General features: G+C 39.5%; 1 protein-coding gene across 1 annotated transcript in view; it reads right to left on the bottom strand.

Annotated features, from left to right (window-relative positions):
- Window positions 1-22,275, bottom strand: part of LOC111158574 (microtubule associated scaffold protein 2) — a 586,722-nt gene extending 564,447 nt beyond the window's left edge. The window contains exon 1 of the mRNA XM_022520694.1: window positions 22,231-22,275. The gene's annotated coding sequence lies outside the window, so the exon portion shown is untranslated. The remainder of the gene's footprint in view (window positions 1-22,230) is intronic.
- Window positions 22,276-22,495: the final 220 nt, after the last annotated feature.

The following is a 22,495-nucleotide window of genomic DNA, read 5'->3' as shown; positions in this document are numbered from 1 at the left end:
GGACAAGCTACATCGCTGCAATAACAGCCATAAATCCTCATCTGAATCATCTTGATGATTTTGAATTTTTGGCCAGTCTTGTCCAATAGAATTAGATTATCATTACTTCTTAGTTGGTTAAGCAAATGCTCATGCAAGGAGTTGAAACAGTGTCAGTTCTGCCATTTCTTTTTTTTTTTTTTTCAGCGTCACAGTATTCATTGTTTTTGCACCACACCCAGTGCTCCATGCAATCCGTGTCCTCTCTAATACCCACCACCTAGCTCCCCCAACCTCCCACCCCCCGCCCCTTCAAAACCCTCAGATTGTTTTTCAGAGTCCATAGTCTCTCATGACTGGAAGAGATTATGCTGAGTGAAATAAGTTCTGCCATTTCTTGATGTTCATTTCCACTTTCACTTGTTAGTATCATGGTATATTTCTGTTCTTTAAGCCACTTATCTATTTTGTGAAGGTTAATTTAATTAAAACTAGATAATGTAATTTGTAAATCTACTTAACCCTGCACACACAGTCTGCAAAAGGGACAAGGATCTGCAAAAGGGACAAGGATGTCTCTTCCAGACAGACATGACCTCCCAGCTGCTCTCCCTGCATATCAGTACAGAACATTACAGATGACCAAGTGAAGCTGTGTGTGTCCACCCTTAAAGTAAAATATAAAGAAGTTTAGTTTCTATCTCATCCTCTATCCTTAAAGGAATTTTACGGCCTCCACATGGCATCCACTCTGGACCCAGCCCACAAGAGATGAGGCTCTGTGTATTCCTGCAAGAACACAAAAAATGAGATCATTTTCACAGTCAATGTGCTGCTGCCTTCATGATCAAATGTATGTTCAACAGTTTAACAAATGGATAATTAGCAGAAGAAAATATTTCATATGGAATTTTTCTTTAGGCACCTGCATTTTTAAATTTTTTTATTATTTTTTGTTATGTTGTTAGTCACCATACAGTACATCATTAGTTTTTGATGTAGTGTTCCAGGATTCATTGTTTACATAGAACACCCAGTGCTCCAGGCAATACCTGCCCTCCTTAATACCGACCACCAAGCCAACCCATCGGATTTTTTTAACCCTTTACAAATCACGCTCCACAAATACACACACACACATTTTGAACGTCTCCTTCCCTCTCCTACTTTTAAAACTTCCAACTAAATCCAAAGTATTTGAAACAACAAAACATCTTATTTAGGTGTTAATTCCAACACAAACTCAGATCTACTTCAGATAATCTGCCACTCCCTGTCCACAGATACCTGGCAAGGAAATTTTTTCCAAAGAATTTAGAAATCTTCTAAATTTATGTAGCTGGGAAACAAATATACTTAGAGCCTTTTGAAATACTTGGAAGCCCACATTTTAATTTCATTTTTCACAGCCATTGAAGACAAACCTCCCAACTACCATCCCCAAACCATGTTTTTCCCTTACCCTCATTCACTTTGTCATCTAACAGATAATTCATTCTCTCCTGTGAGCCAGATCCCATGCTAGGTACTGGGAACAGAGCAGAGGACAAGACTTGCTTCTAGAGCTTACACTGCAGTCGAGGCAGACGAACAAAGGGCTCTGTAATGGAGGAACAGTGTTCAGAGGAGAAGTCAGACTACAGAGGGCAGAGAATATGGGGGTGCTACAGATCAGGGCCCTTCCAAGACCCCCCTTCAAAGCCAGCTGCATACTATACATGGGCGAGGGATCCTGCAGGCAGAGGGGACCACACAGGCAAACTAAGACAGGAAAGTGACTATTACGCTTGAAGAACATCGAGGAGGCCAGTAGGTGGCCCATTCGGAGCATAAGGGTGAAGCCCTGGGTAGCTGCCAAGCCAGTGGAGAGTTGTAAGCAGAGCGATGATGTCTGAATGAAGTTCCAAAGGCTCACTCTGGCTTCAGTGTGGAGAACACACTTAGAGGAGCAGAGTACAAATGACAGACACCCGCAGCTTGGCTCCTCGGGGAAGCAAAGCCCATGGCTCTAAGACAGGCACAAGGTCCTCTGCAAGAGCTTCCAAGGGGAAGCATCAAGGTCTCCTCACCTGTACACGCCCCTTCAAAATAAACATGCATTTCTCTACCAAATCCTCTTTCTGTGATGTACATTTTAAGAAGCATCCCCAGAATTAAATACACTTCAGGTCCCTGGTTAGAGCCCTTTTTCACCTGTACCATAGTTGCTGCTCCTTATATCTCCTCCTGGATGCTAAGCTCCTGGAAGGCAAGGACCATATCACCTATAACATATTTACATTTGTATCCATGACATACACATAGTACCTAATACACAATAATCAATAAATATTTTCCAAATTATTGTTTTAAGATATTATTTATTTTTTTGAGAGGGAGAGAGCGAACACAAGTGGGTAAGGGGCAGAAGGAAAAGCAGGCTCCCTGCTGAGCAGGGAGCCCAACACAGGGCTCTGTCTCAGGACTCTGGGATCATGATCCAAGCCAAAGGCAGACACTTAACCAAATGAGCCACCCAAGTGCCCCGATATTTTCAAAACTATTTAACACACATAAAACACACACGTGGGGGGGGGTGTTAACAATGTTTTCGAAACAAGTAGTCTGATTTCCTTTCTTGTAAGTCAGAATTAACCCAAGGGCTTCCAGTACACTTGGTTATCTAAGATGAATTCCATCAATTCAAATGCATGTGTTTGCATGATGGTATTTAAATAGACAGTTTAGAATCTTTCAGAATCACTAGTCCTGCAGGTAAATTACACAAGCGTTGTGCGTTTATTTCTCATAGGTCCACTGCAGATACATATCCTCACCTTTCTCTACTTCCTACACCAACATAAATAAAGGTTTTTGCTGGAACAGAAATATACTTTACTGCTAAGAAACAGGAAAAAACACAGCATTGAAACCATCCTCAGAGACACCTCGCAGCTCTTACAGAACAAACAAGCTTCAGGCAAGAATAAGCTTTCATCCTTTTCAGAATATGTTTTAACTTGCAAATAAATGATCATTGCATTTAATAGCGATATTTCTCTCCTCTTTGGCAACTGAGAGATACACTCAGCTGCACACAAAAAGGGGAAATTTACATCCAGAAATAAACGAAACCATGGTAAACGGGCAACTGAATATTCTGAATACAAAAATCAAGGTAAATTTTCTCCACCCAGTGGTCTCATATGAATGGAAAACAAGTACTTGTAATAAGGACAGGTTTGATAATGAAATTTTAACACCCAGCATGAGGTTTAATTTTAATGTATCTGTCTGAGATTTTGCTGTAAAATGAATCACCTGTCTAAAGACCGACCTCGGGGATGGTTCAGACATCCCTAAGAAATGCTGCACAAAGAATGAAAGTTCTCTGTAGCAAAATTAAACTTCATTTTTACAAGTCTCTTCTTCCTACTACTGCTTCACATTTTAATGTTAAGCATACCCTCTGGGCAATTTATGTTTTTAATATTGCTCTTCTAAATAGAGGTGATCAAACCCACTGCTGTTGGGAATTTTTTCCAATATCACTAAATTCCCAGCTAAATTTGCTGGGGAGAGAGGGTCCCTGGTGATTCTGACAAGACTACTGAGCCCAGTGGGGTTGGCTCCAGCCAATTAGCAAAGCGTGGCCTCACTGCCTGAGCTTACACCAAGACAGGGGCAAAGAAGGAGCTGTCCCTGCCTTCTATGTTGTACATGGAACCTGAGGAAACAAGGACTGGCTGATCTCCACCTGTACCCAAAAGCTAGAATGGGGTCCTGTCCATAGGGGAAATTACCTCTGCCTAATATTAGGATAGCATTTACATTTCTGTCTGGAGTTTGCAAGACAAGCTAAAGCACACTTGGCACCCCTTCTTTGTCCAGGTAGGTTCTGTCAAAATCAGATCTTAAGCCAGCGGGCAGGGTGCTGAGCACGGACTCTGGCTAAAAGTCCCTTGCCTGGCAGGCATTCATCCAATGGCTCCCTGCTGGACAGAAGGGCAATGCTTTCCTGTTCTTACTGTCTGCTTCAGTGATCATAACAAGATGAATTTCTCTCCAGTTAATGTTTTTCTAAACACCTGAGGTTTCTATAGAATGGAGTCCTCCTGATGCTCTCCTTATCTCTACCCACCTCCTCGCTGCAATGTGCTGGCAACTGTCCTCGGTAAGTCCTGATCACAAACGATGACTGCAAGTTACTGCCTGAATTCAGAGGAATGAGGGGATATACGACTCACTTTAACTCAAATGGTTAAAAATTTCTGATGCAGACAAACTAAGAAAGGATTTCATAAAAGACATAGAACTTGAGCTGAGTCTTGAAAAAAAAAAAAGGATGGGGGGCATGAAAGTGGCATTCTGGTCAAAAGAATGTCGTGAGCAAAACCAGGTAGAGGCAGCAAGAAGCATGTTTGGACAGTGAGCAGGGAAATCTGGCTGGAGCAGAGGGTTCCTATAGGAAAACAAGCAAGAGAGACACTTGGAAAAAGCTTTTCCTAGCAGAAGCAGCACAGATGGCGGCCATGAGGCAGGGCAACGATCCTCTGAGCTTGCTCTCATTTGATCAGTCTGCGTCCCTGGCCGACAGTAGCACTACCATTAAGCTAAGTTTCTATTTCCTCCAGGGATTCTGTATTATGCCCACTTGTTTTCCTACCATAGGTCTGTGTTGAGTTGGCTTTTTAGTACAGCTGTTTACTTGTACCATACATATTCCTCTGTGGCTCCAGACTGAGTGGGCTTTTGTGAACTTCGGCTGTGCTTTCTGCCTGTTCAGCTTTCCAAACAAGCTGATATTACAGTCAGTGACTTTCTAGCTTCTCCCTTTGCGAGAGCCAGGTGTCTTATTTTACTGACTTCACACTCACTTTGAATCTTTGAAATGACTTTGTCAACCTTGGCAGCACACTTTTCATTTTGCTACCCATGAAAGTACAAAAAGAGTATTTGGGAAACAAATAAAATGCTATTATCTCTAGGAATATATGCAATAATGCATTCATACATTCATCCAACAAATGCATGTTAATTGTGTGCTATGTTACAGGGTCTGTGCTACACAGCTAGACACTAGGATATATTTCTAATGTTCTCCAGAATATGCTAAGCAATAAACAATGTATCTTATGAACTAATGTAATAAAAGCAAGCTTGTTAAGGCCTTAAATGACACATCAGAACAGATGGACATAATAGATAGCGTAATATTCCATCCTAAAGCAGCAAAATACACATTCTTCTCAAGTGCACATGGGATGTTCTCCAGGATAGATCATGTTAGGCCACAAAACAAGTCTCAACAAATTCAAGAATACTGAAATCATATAAAGCTTCTTTACCAGCCACATGGTATGAAACTAGAAATCAGTTACAAGAAAAACTGGAAAAACTATGAATACATGGAAATTAAGCAACATGTTACAGAACAACTACTGGATCACAGAATAAACCAAAGGAGAAATCATGAAACACCTAGAGACAAATGAAAACAGAAATACAGTATACTAAAATCTGTGGGATGCAGCAAAAGTCATTCTAAGAAGGAATCTCATAGCACTAGAGGCCCACCTCAAGAAACAAGAGAAATCACAAACAATTTAACTGTATACCTACAGGAACTAAAAAAGAAAAAAATCTGAAAGTTAGCAGAAGGAAGATTAGAGCAGAAATAAATGAAATGGAGACTAAAAAGACAAGAGAAAAGAACAATGAAACTAAGAGCTTATTCACTGAAAAGATACATAAAAGGAAGCAAAATTGGGGTGCCTGGGTGGCTCAGTGGGTTAAGCCTCTGCCTTTGGCTCATGATCTCAGGGTACTGGAATCGAGTCCCACATCGGGTTCTCTGCTCAGCAAGGATCCTGTTTCCCCTTCTCTCTCTGCCTGCCTCTCTGCCTACTTGTGATTTCTCTCTGTGTCAAATAAAAAAATAAAATAAAGTAAGCAAAAATTTTTGTTAGTTTCAACAAGCAGAAAAGGGAGAGGGCTGAAATAAATGAAGCCAGAATGAAAGAGAAGTTACAACTAATACCACAGATATACAAAGAATTATAAGAGACTGCTAAGAAAAATTACATATCAATAAACTGGACAATCTGTAAGAAATGGATAAATTTCTAGAAATTTATAATCGTCCAAGATTGAATCAGGAAGAAATAGAAAATCTGAATAGACTGATTATACATAAGGAGATTGAATCAGTAATCAAAACCTCTCAGCAAACAAAAGTCCAGGACAAGATGACTTCACTTGTGAATTCAAACATCCAAAGAAGATTTAATACCTATCTTTCCAAACTCTTAAAAAAAAAAAAAAAAAGATGAGGGAAAGCATCCAAACTCACTTTATGAAGCCAGCACTGCCCTGATACCAACATCAGATAAGGACACCACAAAAAAAGAAAATTTCAGACCAATATCCCTGATAAACATAGATGCAAAATCCTCAACGAAATATTAACAAACCAAATTTAACACCCTGAATGTGTAAATGTGTTAAAAAGGATGCCATGATTGAGTTTTATTCCAGGGATGGAAGGATGGTTCAACATCTCCAAATAAATCAATATGATTTACCTTAACAAAGTAAAAGATAAAAATAATACAATCACCTCAACAGATGACAAAATTCAACATCCATTCATGATAAAAACTCTCAACAAAGTGAGTATAGAGGAAATGTACCTAAACACAATAAAGGTCATATATGAAAAGCCCACAGCTAATATACTCAAGATTGAAAAGCTTTTTTTCAACATAGTATCAGAAGCCCTAGCCACAGTAAGTAGGAAGAAAAAGAACTGAAAGGCATCCAAACTGGAAAGGAAGAAATAAAACTGTCACTATTTGCAGATATAATACTATACATAGAATACATAAAGACTCCACCAAAACCGCTGTTAGATCTACTTAATGAATTCAGTAAAATTGCAAGATACAAAATTAATATGCAAAAATCTACATTTCTACACATGAATAATGAACTACCAGAAAGGAAAATATAGAAAACAATCTCATTTACAATTGCAGGGAAAAAAATACTTAGGAATAAGTTTTAATGAAGGATGTGAAAGCCTCGTACAATGAAAACTGTAAGATAGGGTCGTCTGGGTGGCTCAGTGGGTTAAGCCGCTGCCTTTGGCTCAGGTCATGATCTCAGGGTCCTGGGATCGAGTCCCGCATCGGGCTCTCTGCTTGGCAGGGAGCCTGCTTCCCTCTCTCTCTCTCTCTCTCTCTCTGCCTGCCTCTCTGTCTACTTGTGATCTCTCTCTGTCAAATAAATAAATAAAATCTTAAAAAAAAAAAAAGAAAAGAAAACTGTAAGATAGTGATGGAAGAAATTGAAGAAGACACAAATGAAAGATATTTTGTGTGCATGGATTGGGAGAATTAGTATCGTTCAAATGTCCATACTATTCAAAGCAATCTACAGATCTAATGCAATCAAATTTCAATGGCATTTTTCACAAAAATGAAAATGCAAACTATACTATACTATACTAAACTATACTATAAAGCTATAGTAATCAAAACATATAGTACTGCCATGAAAACTGATACATGGATCAATGGAACAGAATAGACAGCCCAGAAATAAACCGATGTATATATAGTCAACTAATTTGCAACAAAGGAAAAAAGAATACACAATGGAGAAAAGACAATCTCTTCAATTAATGATATGAGGAAGGGCACCTGGGTGGCTCAGTGTCTACTTTCAGCTCAGGTCATGGTCTTGGGGTCCTGGGATCAAGCCAGCAGGGAGTCTGCTTCTCCCCCTCCCTCTAACTCTCCCCTTGTTCATGTGTGCACGCTCCCTCTCTCTCTCTCAAATAAATACTAGAAAAATTAAAAAATAAAAAATAAATGGTATGAGGAAAACTAGACACTATATGCAAAAGAAAGACCAGAACATTATCTTATATCATATGTAAAAATTAACTCAAAATTGATTAGATTAAGGCAGGCACAGGTTGTGATGAGCACTGGGTGTTATACACAACTAATGAATCACTGAACACTACATCAAAAACTAAAGATGTACTATATGTTGGCTAACTGAACATAATTATTTTTTTTACTTGATTAAACATTTGAATGTAAGACCTGAAACCACAGAACTCCTAAAAGAAAACATAGGTGGTCAGCTCCTTGACATTGATCTTAGTCATTTTTTATTCAATCTGATTCCAAAGGCAAGGGAAAGATATGCAGAATTAAACAAATAGTATTGCATCTAATTAAAAGCATCTTCATGGTGAGAATACCACCAACAAAATAAAAAGTAAGCCCACTTATTAGAAGAAGATATATGTAAGTCATATATCCAATAAGGGGTTAATATCCAAAATATTCAAAGAACTCATACAACTCAGTAACAGAAAAGCAAACAATCCAATTAAACAATGAGCAAAAGATCTGAATGGACATTTTTCAAAAAAAGACAGTTCAACAGGTACAAGAAGAGATGCTCAAAACTAGTAATCATTAGAGAAATCCAAATCAAAAATATTACATACCAACTCACACTAGTCAGAACAGCTATTATCAAAGTGACAAGAAATAACAAGTGTTGGCAAGGATGTGAAGAAAAGGGAACTCTTGTGCATTGCTGATTAAAAAATGTAAACTGGTGGGAAAGGAGAAAATGGCAGTGAAGTAGGAGGACCCTAGGCTTATCCCATCCCATGAAAACAACTAGATAACTATCAAGTCATCCTAAATACCACAGATATTGGCCTGAAGACTGATAGAAAAATGCCACAACTAAATGGAGAAAAGAGACCACACTGAAGAAGGTAGGAAGTGCTGAGATGTGGTTTAGAGGAGAAACAGAGCACAAGTGCTGCAGAAGGGAGGGAACTGTGGTCATGTAGAAGGGTGAGAAAGAAAGGAGCACACAGAGGAACACACAAGAAGAACATTTCCCCAAAGGCACTAGCTGGGAAAATGAGGGGGACTGATTTTCATGAGTCCTTGAAACCAGCAGGATTTAAAGCCTGGAATTTTAAAGGTCAGCAGGCTTGACTGGGATAGAGTCCTGAGGACGCTGCCTTACTCCTGGAGAGAGGCAGGCAAACAACGTGAGGTGGGGACCAGAGGGCGGGTGGTGGGCAGACAGTGTGGAAACCATGATCTGAAGAACACCAAGGGCACACAATGGGGAGATAATTTACTCATCTTGGAGAGCATCCCTGAGAAACAACATTCACGGAGATGTCTCTCCAGAACAGGGGAGCTGGCTGGCACCCTTTCCCTCCCCTGCCCCTCAGCATAAACACAGAGCTACCTGCGTTAAGCAGCTCAGTGCTTACACTGAGCCCCACTGCCTGGCACACTAGTGGGACTGCCCTTCTCAATCAAGCTTACCTTGGTCCCAGTGTGGCAGGCTCCTTCCCCAGAAGACCAGCACAGGCCTCTGCCCAAACCAGAGAGTTCTACAGGGTCTCAGCTCTGGTGGAGTTGGTGTCAGGTCTCATTTCACAAGCAGACCAGAACACACCTAGTTAAAACTTGCCACATTCAGGCCTGGGACCAAACATTGCCTATAGTGGTCAAAAAGAGTCTTGCAGACAACTGGCCTGAAGGATAGAGCAACCAAAACACAACAGCAGAACACATGCAGCACACACCAGAAACACTCCCTGAAGTGCCAGGCCCTGGGCACTATGTGACCTCTTCTTCATAAAGCCATTACTTTCAATAGTAGGAGACATACTGGCTTTTCTAACATAGAGGAATAGGGAGAGACTTAGACAAAATGCCAAGAGAGAGGAATTATCCCAAATGAAAGAACAAGATAAGGCTATGTCCAGAAATCTAAGCAAAAGAAATATAAGTAACATGCCTGATGGAGAAATTAAAGCAACAATCGTAAGGATAATTCACTGGGCTTGAGAAAAGAATAGAAGACATCGTTGAGACTCTTACAACAGAAATAAAAGAGTTAAGAAAGAATCAACCTGAGATGAAGAATACAATAAATGAGATTGGAAACAGGCTCAATGCAATGAACAGCAGGCCAGAAGAAACAGAGGAATGAATTAGTGACCCAGAAGACATAATGGAAAATAAAGAAGCTGAACAAAAGAGAGAAAGAATTATGAAACATGAGAATAGAGTAGAGAATTCAGTGACTCCATCAACCATAATAACATCTGTTATTATGGAAAAGAAGAGAGAAAAATGGGGCAGAAAATTTATTTCAAGGGTGCCTGGGTGGCTCAGATAGTTAAGCCACTGCCTTCAGTTCAGGTCATGGTCTCAAGGTCCTGGGATTGAACCCCACATCGGGCTCTCTTCTCAGCAGGAAGCCTGCTTCCACCTCTCTCTGCCTGCCTCTCTGCCTACTTGTGATCTTTCTCTGTGTCAAATAAATAAAATCTTAGGAAAAAAAAAATTTATTTCAAGAAACAATGGCAGAAAACTTCCCTAATCTGGGGAAGCAAACAGATATCCAGATCCAGGAGGCACAGAGAACTCCCATAAAAGTCAACAAAAGCAAACCAATGCCAAGACATATTGTAATTAAATTTGCAAAATACAGTGATGAAGATAAAATCATAAAAACTGCAAGACAAAAGAAGTCCTTAATTTACAAGGGAAACATATAAGGCTAGCTGGAGATTTCTCAACAGAAACTTGGCAAGCCAGAAGCATGATATATTCAACATGCTGAATGGGAAATCTGTAGCCAAGAATACTCTATCCAGCAATTTATCTCCTATTCAGAATAGGAGAGATAAAGAGTTTCCCAGGCAAACAAAGACTAAAGGAGTTCATGACCACTAACCCAGCCCTGCAAAAAATACCAAAGGGGACTCTTGAAGTGCAAAAGAGAGACCAAACTTTACAAAGACAAGAAAGGATCAGAGAAAATCTCCAAAAAACAACAACAACAAAACAAGTAATAAAGTGGCAATAAATACATATCTATCAATAATTACTTTGAATGTAATGGACTAAATACTCCAATCAAAAGCAATACTTATATCGGATAAACTAGATTTTATTGTTCTTATTTTGTTTTTATCCTGCTTTGGTATCAGAGTAGTACTGGTCCCATGGAATGATTTTGAATGTGTTCCCTCCATTCCATTATTTGTAAGATTTTGATAAAGACTGTTATTTATTTTTTTAAATGTCTGGTGGAATTCACCAATGAAATCATGTAGTCTTGTGCTTGTCTGTGCTGGGAGATTGACTCCTAATTCAATTTTCATTCTCATTATTGATCTAAGAAGATTTCCTATTTCTTGGATTCAAGATTCATGATGCAATCATGGTAACTTGCATGTTTTTAGGGAATATGTGGATTTTTTTCCTAAGTCATCTGATTTGTTAGCATATGATTGTTTATAGTAATCTGCTATCACACTATGTATTTCTGTGGTTTTCTATTATATTGTTTTCTCTTCCATTTTTCATTTTGGTTTTTGAGTCTTTTTTTTTTTTCTTAGTTAATGTAGTTAAAGCATTGCCAATTTTGTTTATCTTTGGAAAAACTGGTCATTACCTTCAATGTTATGTTATTGGGGTCTTTATTTTATATATGTCTGATTTTCTTTGTTATTTCCATCCTCTACTAAATTTCAGCCAAGTTTCTTCTTTTTCTATTCCCTGCAATTTAATATTGCTTTTTTGAACTTTTTTTCTTAAAACAAGCATTTATTGGATAAATTTCATTCTAATACCCACTTTTGCTACATCCCATAGGTTTTAGAATATTGTATTTTTTTTCTTTTGTTTTGAGACATATTTTGATTTGCTGTTTGATTTCTTATTTGGCCCACTGCTTGTGCAGTACTGTGTTATTTAATATTTACATATTAAACATTTCATATTTACCAAAAACGTGAGTTGATACAGCTATTATGGAGAATGGTGTGGAAGTTCCTCACAAAATTAAAAATATAACTGCCATATGATCCAGCAACACCACTACTGGGTGTCTATCTAAAGAAAATGAGAACACTAATTCAAAAAGATATATGCTCCCCTATGTTCACTGCAGCATTATTTATTAAAGCCAAGACCTGGAGATAACCCAAATGTCCATCAATAGATGAAAGGATAAAGAAGGTGTGGTATATATACAATGGAATACTACTCAGCTGTAAAAAGAATGAAATCTTGCCATTTGTAACAACATGGATGGACCGTGAGGATATTATACTAAGTGTAATAAGTCAGAGAAATACAAATACCATATGATTTCATTTATACATGGAATCTAAAAAACAAAACAAAATGCAGACTCCTAGACATAGGGAACAGACTGGTTGTTGCCAGAGGGGAAGGAGGTTAGTGGAGGGATACAAAATAAGTGAAAGGGATCAAGAAGCACAAACTTTCAGTTATAAAATAAGTAAGTCATGGAGATCAATGTACAGCACGGAGAATATGGTCAATAAATGTGTTAACTTGGTAGGGTGACAGGTGGTAACTAGACTTATCAGGGTGATCATTTTGCAATGTATATAATATCAAATCACCATGTAGCACACCTGAAACTCATAAATTATTATGTCAATTATGCCTCAATTTTTAAGAAAGCTTATTATTTAAAAAAAAAAAAAAGGCATCAAAGGCCAAAAAATAAGGGAGGTCACCAGTGAAAAACTGCTACTAATCATCCTACATGCAGTGTAGCCTCCAACCCCCTTTTGTTCAAAATCATCTTTTTAAATATCTTCATGGGAACACTTGACGTGGGATCTTGTAAAATTCTCTAGTGAGTATGAGCAATATAGTCTATTCATTCAGACCAAAATTTTGCCACATTGGCACAACTGATATTTTGGGTCAGAAAATCCTTTGTGGGTGACTGTCCTTTGTGTTATAGAATGATGAGCAGCCTTCCTGGCATTCCCAGTCATGACAACCAAACGTGTCTCCAGACATTGCCAGTTGTCCAATGAGAGAGACAGCAAAAGTACCCCTATTGAGATCTAGATCATTCAGGCCAAAAATATTCTTTAGTCAATAGCAGAGAGATTGATGGAGAAAAAAGGCTTAGAATATTGTCAAGTGATCATTAATGTAAAGCTTACCAAAAGATTCTTCTATTCAATTTTCTTTAAACTCAACAATCACACCCCATTTTATTGAAAATATTCCAAAATATAGTTGATCCTTGAACAACATGGGTCTGAACAGGTCGATTATATGTGGATTTTTTTTTTTTACAGCACAGAACTGTAAATGCATTTTCCTTATGATTTCCTCAGTAACACTTTCTTTTCTTAGTTTATTTTATTGTAAGAATATAATATATAACATATATAACACAAAATATAAGTCAATCAACTGTTTATGTTACCAGTAAAGCTTCTGATCAACAGCAGGCTATTAGTAGTTAGGTTTAGGGAAATCAGAAGTTACATGTAGACTTTCAAGTGCACAGGGGGAGACCCTTCTCTAACCCCCGCATGATCAAGGATCAACTGTGTTAGTCTCTTGTCCTGCCCCACTAGACACCACTGTGAATAATTTATTTCTTTTGACTCTTCTAGCTCTTATAGTAGCTAAAATTATTTTTCAGGACAGCAACTACTGTCATACAGTAGTACAGATATAAAACAACAATATCAAGTCAATACTGATTGATCCCCAAACATACTAACTGTAAGAGGCTTAGAAAGAATGGACGAGAGGTGACCTGTCAGTCTCAATGCCATTCTTCTGCTTTAAACCATTGTTTACATATTGGTCTACCCCATCAGACTGTAAATTCTTAGAAAATAGAAACTGAATTTTATTTCTCTTATGTTTTGAGTATCTAGCATAGTAAATATCACAAAACAGACATTCAATAAATATTTATATACCTGAACTACAGAAAGAGTAGGGAGTAGGAAATATAGATAAAACATGGAGTGTGCAGAGGGCCCTGCATTTCTGCTGAGGATTTTGACAATACCCTGTAGGTCTACATATGGGGTGGTCAGATATGAGGGCTGAGCCCCACCAAGGGAGAAGGCTCAGGTAAGTAAATGCCAGCGTCTGCCATGGAAGAAGGCCTAGCTGTACTTCTCATGCCCACTCTCCCCCCAAAGCTGAGTTTTGCAGACAGTGGACACCCAAATGCTGGAGTGATACGGAGCCCACCTGGCATTAGAGAGTATAACTCCAAAGTGGCATCGATCTTCAGGGAAGCTTCCTGGTTTTCTCAGATGGTGCAGATGGAGGAATTAGGCCAGGAAGGGAAAGAAATGAGGCCTTCCCAGCAAAACCACCCTCCCAACTCCTAACTGATTCCCCAGCATTTGCCAGAGCAATAACAAGACAGAAGACACAGCACAAATAACAAACAAGAAAGATGGTGACAAATTCAAAGGAGTCTTAAAAGTCTCAAAAGTTACCTTTAATGTCTTCTAGAATCTACCCTAGGCCTGATAACCTACTGAGTCCACCTCCTGACTCCTTCGTGACCACGGGTCCTTTTCCCTTTTCTCTTGGACCAGTCACTGTCCTTATTCCCTCGCAGGGCTCCCATGCTCCTGTTTCTTCCCTCTGAGAGGCAAAACTGTAAATTCCACACTCATCCCCACATTCTTCTCTGCACTAGATCCAACCAGGAGAATAAAGATGCCATCAAAAAATTCAAATGATGTTGACTCTATTTACAGAGACTCCAAACTGTTCATGCCTGTTTCAGCATATCCCCACTTACTCAGGAACGTTACCTTAAGCTGAGTTGCTGGCAGACTTCTCTTACCATCCTAAATACAGGCCACTGCATTGGCTCACCCAGGATCTAAGGAAGTCAACTCTTCCACGCCATTCCCATCTTAAATGATGAAAACCACAAACAACGAATCCAGCCCTCTGTGTCTTGCTCAATGTTTTCATCCACCAAATATTTACTAAGGCCCATTATCCGCAAGGCATTGTGTAAATAAAACTGGAGTGAATGAGACATGGACCATGCCAGTGAAGAGGTAAGGAAATCACATACCTGTGAACAACTACATTACGGGGTAGAAGGATGCATCCCACACAAGACACTGATGAGGTGTTACAGAGCTGGGAACTTCACAGACTGCCATTTCTGTCATGTCTGCCTTTTAGGAAGAGGATGAGTCCTAATACCCTTTTCCTACTAAAATTCATTGGTTTTGTTAAGTGTTCATTTTCTTAATAAATGAAAGACTGCTTTGTTTTCTGAACGCACAAGAACTGCTTCTACGTGAAGTGGAAGAAAACATGAGTTCTTCTGACAAGCAGTCTATTAAAAAGCCACCGTTAAGTGGCATATTGTTTGCACATTTATAATAGTCTGTGGGGATGAACCTGCCCAGATAATTTAATTTCTTTTAAAGAGGAAAAAAAAAAAGAGAGTACAGAACTAAAATATTGAAAGGACACATACAGCTTTTGACTTGATGGACTCAGAAGTATATCCGTACATTCTGGCTGATGTTAAAATGCTCCAATGAACTGAAATACATCTTAGAATTTACAATTGGCCAAGTGTTTCCAATCTACTTCTTTCATGCTTTTTTCATGTTATTACAGAAAATCACTATTCTTCTAAATTAAACTCTGAGGAGAAAAATGCCCTGGATTGGAGACCTCAAAACTTAGTTTAAATTTCCTCATGGTTTGTTCTCACGTGGCTTCTACTGGCTTCCACGTTTAAGAATGTTGGTTCATCTGTACCCCAATGTTTATAGCAGCAATGGCCATGGTTGCCAAACTATGGAAAGAACCAAGATGCCCTTCAACGGACGAATGGATAAGGAAGATGTGGTCCATATACACTATGGAGTATTATGCCTCCATCAGAAAGGATGAATACCCAACTTTTGTAGCAACATGGACAGGACTGGAAGAGATTATGCTGAGTGAAATAAGTCAAGCAGAGAGAGTCAATTATCATATGGTTTCACTTATTTGTGGAGCATAATAAATAGCATAGAGGACAAGGGGAGATGGAGAGGAGAAGGGAGTTGAGGGAAATTGGAAGGGGAGGTGAACCATGAGAGACTATGGACTCTGAAAAACAACCTGAGGGTTTTGAAGGGGCGGGGGTGGGAGGTTGGGGGAACCAGGTGGTGGGTATTAGAGAGGGCACGGATTGCATGGAGCACTGGGTGTGGTGCAAAAACAATGAATACTGTTATGCTGAAAAGAAAAAAAGAAAAAAAGAAAAAAAAAAGAAAACCAAAAAAATAAATAAATAAATAAATAAAAAGAATGTTGGTTCATTAACAAACTAGTTCAGCACAGTTATATAAATGTATAAACAGGCTCCTTGGTGACAAATCATAAATTGAACAGCCCTCCTCCTGTGTAGGACTCTTTAATATGTCTTATTTTGAGAAAGGAGCTGGGGAAAAAATATATATTTTTAAATATAAGTTTAGCAAGTCTAGTAATGTCAGCTTCCCAAAGGAGACTTTTGAACATGATCTTACTTGGAAGGGAATGTAACATTTCCTTTGTGCCCAGCACTGTAATATTACTAGGTGCTCTCACTTGTTAACTCATTGGATCCTTCCAGAACTACAGGACAGGGGGTAGCCCATTTTAAGGGAAGAATGCAAGTCAGATCAAATGCTATGATACAACCCAGAATGTCACCAAACTCCACAGCATCCTTCGTCATGGCTGGCCCATGACCAGTCTAGTTCCGAGCGACAAACACAACAAGCTGTCTCTATGTAAAAAAGTGGGAAGAGGAATCCAACTTATCAGGGACCCTCCTGCAAAGCCAGTACTTGAACTGAGTAAGTTCTATGCCATGAATAAAGGATTGTTTCTCTCCAGTTTCCTAAATGAAGCTTAGGTATTGCCTTGATCTCTCACTAGGTCTCTGCTGCGGAAAGAATCAGAGGACCATGTGCATCTTCAGTTCAGATGGAAGAAAAAGGACCTCACTTCCCAGAGCCACCAGCCTCCAGCCTGTCTTACTCATTGTACAAACATTCATTGAACGCCCAGCATGTGTCAGTCATTCAGTGGTGGAGGTATCAGGAAAACAGCAGTGAAAAAGCAAACGTCAGCCCCCCATCAAGTTTACATTCCAGTGATGAGCAGGGCCTACAGGAGCAAGATCAGAAAATGCTGGAGACCCCTGCTCTCCACCACCCAGAGGCCAAGGTTGCTCCCCAAGCTATGCTGGTCAACAGTCACTTCTGAAAAGGCCATTCTGCCTATCCTGACCTCTAAGGGAATACCCTCACCCTAGCAGCTGAACATTATACACACACACACACACACACACACACACACACACACACACGGCATTTTAAAAGATCAGGATGCTAAGCACAAGGAATAATAACCATAAAAATATGATGAAAAGTCAAATACAAAATCCTTTTTAGACAAAGGCAAATCTTAAAAAGCCATTTAAAAAAAAAGTCATTTAATTCATTCTCTGATCGTTAGATAGAACCAAACTCGACCTTCAAAAGAAGGACAAGGAAATGATCTCCAGCTGATCTCTCTACCCAAGATCCCAAGCTGCTACCCCCAGGAAATCCCTGCCAAATGGCTGATGTCAGCTCAGGTTCTCAGTGTTTCCAAGAGGAAAGGGGTAGGAGGAATCCACATTGTGCTAAAATGTACTAAAAGTAACTCATAAAACATGTGAATAACCCAACCATTTTAAATTCTCCTGTAATTTCAGTGATAATTTTAAATACAATGAACTCATCTGACAGAACATGAGTATCACAGGAACTCTTCCAGGAACCCCATTGTAAATCATCATTAACTGGACACGTGTTCCCGTATCACCCAGCTCCCTATTATCTGCCTCGAATAGCAGGAGGGAAGCCATTCCGTTTGCCTACTGGCGTGTTTACCCATTTAATTACCAAAGATGCCACAATGCCAGTGTGATCCAGGCCCCTGTGTGTGTGTGCCCTGATGACCTACTTTAATAAAATCTGGCCTCGCCTCAAACAGAACACAGGTTTAATTTCCAGCTAGAGAGGCCAGATAACAGTGTGTATCTAACAGTATGAGCAAGCAGTGCGCGGAAAATTGTGCAGTCTTGTGCACATATAAAAACAGACAACAAACAAACCTATGTGGTTTCTATCATCTTAACAGGATCAACAAGGTAACGTTTACTGACTCTGCCTCTCCTCGCCCCAACAACCAATTCCCGAAAATTCTGGGCTCTGGGTCTATGAACTTAAATATTAAAAATGTGTCTGGCCTTCTCTTCTCCTGTGTTTTCTAAGAAAAAGATGGATATGGGAAAAATATTAACCCCACCTTCCCTGAAATAATGGACTTTAAGACCCTGGGGCTTCTAATCTATCCTCAAAATAATGCTAAAGCAGAAAATAAGACACACAAACTGCTGAGTTTCTTCATATCCTCAAACATCTGAGGATATTTCAGTCCTAGTTGACATTTTGATATTTTAGAATCACAGGACCTTCTTTGGTGGGGGGAAAAAAAGCGCCAACATATTCTTTAAAAACCTCTGAGGCCTCTGGGAAACAAATTGCAACGGACAATTCCCTCACATCTCATTATGTGGTGCAAATTTATTTTTAGGCTTCCTCTGGCCTTGTTCAGCTGGTGCCCTCTAATGATAGAACTGTTTGCTCAGTTTTAAAACAATTCTGTGTATGAAGCTATCGGGCTCCATATTATGAGGGCCGAGACAGGCTGATCTGAAACGCATGGAATCTGAGAAAGGGAAAACCCTTTCAGGAGTCTACTGGATCTCGTCCAGCATCCAAAGGGGCAGCGCAGCAAACGTCATGGTGAAGGGCATGGCTGGCTGCACACACCACAACTGGAAAATGAGGGTGATGGCATCCTCACAGGGTGTTTAAGGGGAAAATGGGGAAAACAAGTGTGGTGGGCTCTGCACAGCACCAGAGCAAGTGAGTGCTCGCTGTGTGTCACATATTATTAGCATTTAAACACTGTCAAGTGATTTCACTCCATTAAGCAGCCATTAAGTACATGGCACTAGATACCTAATAAAACCACCTCCATCACATGAGAACCTGCTAACATTCCTTTTTAAAGAGCTACGCTTTATGTCTAAATCTCTCTCACAGCAGAGTATGTACATCTTTATATAATCAACATAAAGAATCTCTGATTTAAAATATCGAGGGGCACCTGGGTGGCTCAGTGGGTTAAGCCGCTGCCTTCGGCTCAGGTCATGATCTCAGAGTCCTGGGATCGAGCCCTGCATCGAGCCCCGCATCGGGCTCTCTGCTCAGCAGGGAGCCTGCTTCCTCCTCTCCCTCTCTGCCTGCCTCTCTGCCTGCTTGTGATCTCTCTCTGTCAAATAAATAAACAAAATCTTAAAAAAATAATAAAAATAAAATAATCGAGACAATCATTTGGATCATGTAGTGACAACTGTTTTAATCCAAAAATTATGGAGATTAATGACAATGAGAATGCTGCATTGTTGTTAAATATGTTATTCTGTGTCATTTTAACATTTGTTAGGCTAGTGCTTTCACAAAGACTTCTTTAGCATTTTCTAACTGCAAATGTCATTTTCCCTACTGAAGGGTAAGGAAAAAGGAACAATGAATTTATTAGCTTAATATCACAGGTGCCAAATATTAGATCCTAAAACATCTTCCTACTCTCACTCTTCCGTTGGTATTCTAAAGGCAAAGGAAAAAAACAGACATAAAATCCAGACATCTAAGCAATTACCTGGAGGAGAAGGAGGGTACTGATTCATAAAAGCCTCCTTAACCCATTCACCCATTTTCCTTCTGCTCCCTTCAGTCATTTTAAAAAAAAATCTACATAATATCTTTCTTCAAAACACAGATCATGTACGTATGACGGGGTAGAGAAGAAAGGTTTCAGATGTAAATAATAACAGGGCTCCTTCCTCTATAAATGGTTCTCTGAATGAACATGTGTTCCTCTACTTCTGTATTCAGAGTATCAACCACCCCCCACACACACAGACACACAAACACAGAGGAAAGAAAGGTGGGCTGTGAGAAGGGGTATGGGAAATAAACGTTGATGTTCACTGGAATTACAACAATTCTCTGAAGTCTCTTTATAGTTATTCTTAATGTAAGTAATATCCTTTGGGGGAAGAAGGGATAGGGAGATGATAAAATGAGAAAACTAGCTTGGCGTTCCACGAAAGAGAGCTCCTTGAATTTCCCTCTAATCAATTCTTTCATGAACATCAAGGAAGCAAAAGCTTCTTCTCAGGCCCTGTTGGTTGTTTCCATGACCTGGCATCTTCCCCACCTTCCATTTCCTCCTTCAGAGGAGTCAACATGACGGCAGCCCCCACCATCCCTCCACCAGATCCCTTGCAGCTGCCACCACCACTCTTAACACTCCCACAACCATTACCATCTATCCATATCACATTAAGTTTCTTCCCCTATCTGTTCTTCTCGTCCTCAAGAACACATAAGTTATCAGCCACCTTCTCCACCTGTAGCCCTATCTCTCACCCTAAAATACTGCTGCATCCTCCTTACCCTGTATTTGTCAATCAATATCTACCCATTAACATTAACTTAACAGTTTTTTGTCTCATCAGAAGATTAATTTAAAAATTTGTTAAAGGGACACCTGGGTGGTTCAGTCTGTTAAGCGTCTGCCTTCAGCTCAGGTCCTGTTCCCAGGGACTTGCATTGGCCCCTTGCTCAGCAGGGAGCCTGCTTCTCCCTCTGCCTGCTGCTCCCCCTGTTTGTGTGCATACTCTGTCTCTCTCTCTAACAAATAAATATATAAAATCTTTTTTTTAAATAAATAAATAATAAATATCTGTTAAGTAGGGAAGACCCATCCATTTTGAACACCCTCAACATTTTGAAACAACTTCCTTTAACTGGGGAGAAAAAAAAAAACACTCAAGTTTAAATAGTCTTTGAGAACACAACCACCACAGAAATGGTAATCTACAGAATAAAGCCCACTTGAGTAATGTTGGGACTCAGAAAGTACATATTCTATATCACTAAATCACAGGAACTCAGTCTTAAATTTGATATAAACATACAAGTTTAGGTTTTCATTTCCTAGTTTTACCCCTAGAAATCTCAGGCTACCAAAACCACAGAAGCTGCTGTCCCTCTAAGCTTCTTCCATGTCACCCAAGTGTCCAGTGAAAGCCATACCCCACACTGTTGTTTCTCTCCTCTGTCCCCAATGACCACACTTAATAACAAGCTTCCCTTCCTTAGAGTCTACCCTGAATTGAATCCCAACAAAGCAAAGCCAGCCTGGTGGTTGTTCAAGTTGTATACTATGCAAGTCCGCCACATTTAAGGGGCCACTAATCACATCATTAGCATCTCTACTCTTTCAAAAACTGTATATCTTTGTTACAACATTGAGGATTTAAAGATGGATAATTTGATTATTTATATTATAATTTTCCAGCATATGGCAAGAAAGTGTCTTGTTCTAAAAATCAGTATAGTTCAATGATTTTCCATCAGATGGAAGGAAAACGTCTGTAGAAGGGGTGCCTTTGTCTAATTTGCACAAAATGCCATATGGGCCAGCAGCAGCCCTTGGAAAAGCTTCTCTCAAACATTTTAAACTTTCTGCGGTCTTGGCTGTTCACTAAAGCGTCTGCTCTTGGTTTTATAAACTCTGTTTGCACTGAATTAACTACCCCCCCTCCCACCAATCTGGGCTTTCTCTCTCAATAACTTCAGCTATCAACCACATCCTCTCCTCAAAGCAAGCCCCTAAGTACTAACTGCATCCTCTTGTCCTATTTTTGTCAACTGATATTACTAAACACATGTTAACAATAAAATGATAACCTTTTGTCCCAGATTAATTACCGCTAGGAAAGAGATATCCATTATAGACACATTCCTCAAATTTAACATCATTAACAACCATGTTGCTTGAACTTGAATTTCATCAATATCTGAATAGATTCCTTACAATTTTTAAAGATTTTATTTATAGAGAGAGAGAGAGCATGTGTGTGTGAGCAGGACGTGGAGCAGAGGGAGAGGCAGAGAGAGAATCTCAAGCACACTCCAGGCCCAGCACAGAGCCTGACACGGGGCTCAATCTCACGACCCTGACATCATGACCTGAGCCAAAATCAAGAGTCAGATGCTTGACTGACTGAGCTACCCAGATGCCCCAGATTCCTCACATTTTTTTTAAAAAGCAAAATTAAAGTAAATTTCCATATCAGAATTTATTTTCATTGACTTTTCTCATTGATAATATTTATCAAAAATTTACCACCAGCTATATCCTTTGCATGCCAGGGACCCAAGTCAAATGAAATAATAATAGTGAGCCACGTACTCACCTTGACCCCCAGAAAAGGAGTTTTACTGCCATTGGTGACAATTTGCCCTAGTTGACAGTCCAGGTATGGAAACCTTAAAAAAGCAAAAGACAGAGGAAAACTTAGAAGAAAGGAGACAGATTTAGGAAAACACAACCAGTTACTTCATGATAATACTGCTTCTCCCAAAAAAAAATAAAGTTAGTTCAGGAGTGCTCTCATCTCTGCAGTAATTGTACCACAAACAAACTCTCCATAAGTGCTCTTCATAAGTGAAGTTATTTCA

The sequence above is a fragment of the Enhydra lutris genome, unplaced genomic scaffold (assembly GCF_002288905.1).
Source record: "Enhydra lutris kenyoni isolate GAN:26980312 unplaced genomic scaffold, ASM228890v2 scaffoldscaffold60, whole genome shotgun sequence".
Taxonomy (NCBI): domain Eukaryota; kingdom Metazoa; phylum Chordata; class Mammalia; order Carnivora; family Mustelidae; genus Enhydra; species Enhydra lutris.
The sequence above is the reverse complement of the archived record's forward strand: the minus strand, read 5'-3'. Positions and strand labels throughout refer to the sequence as shown.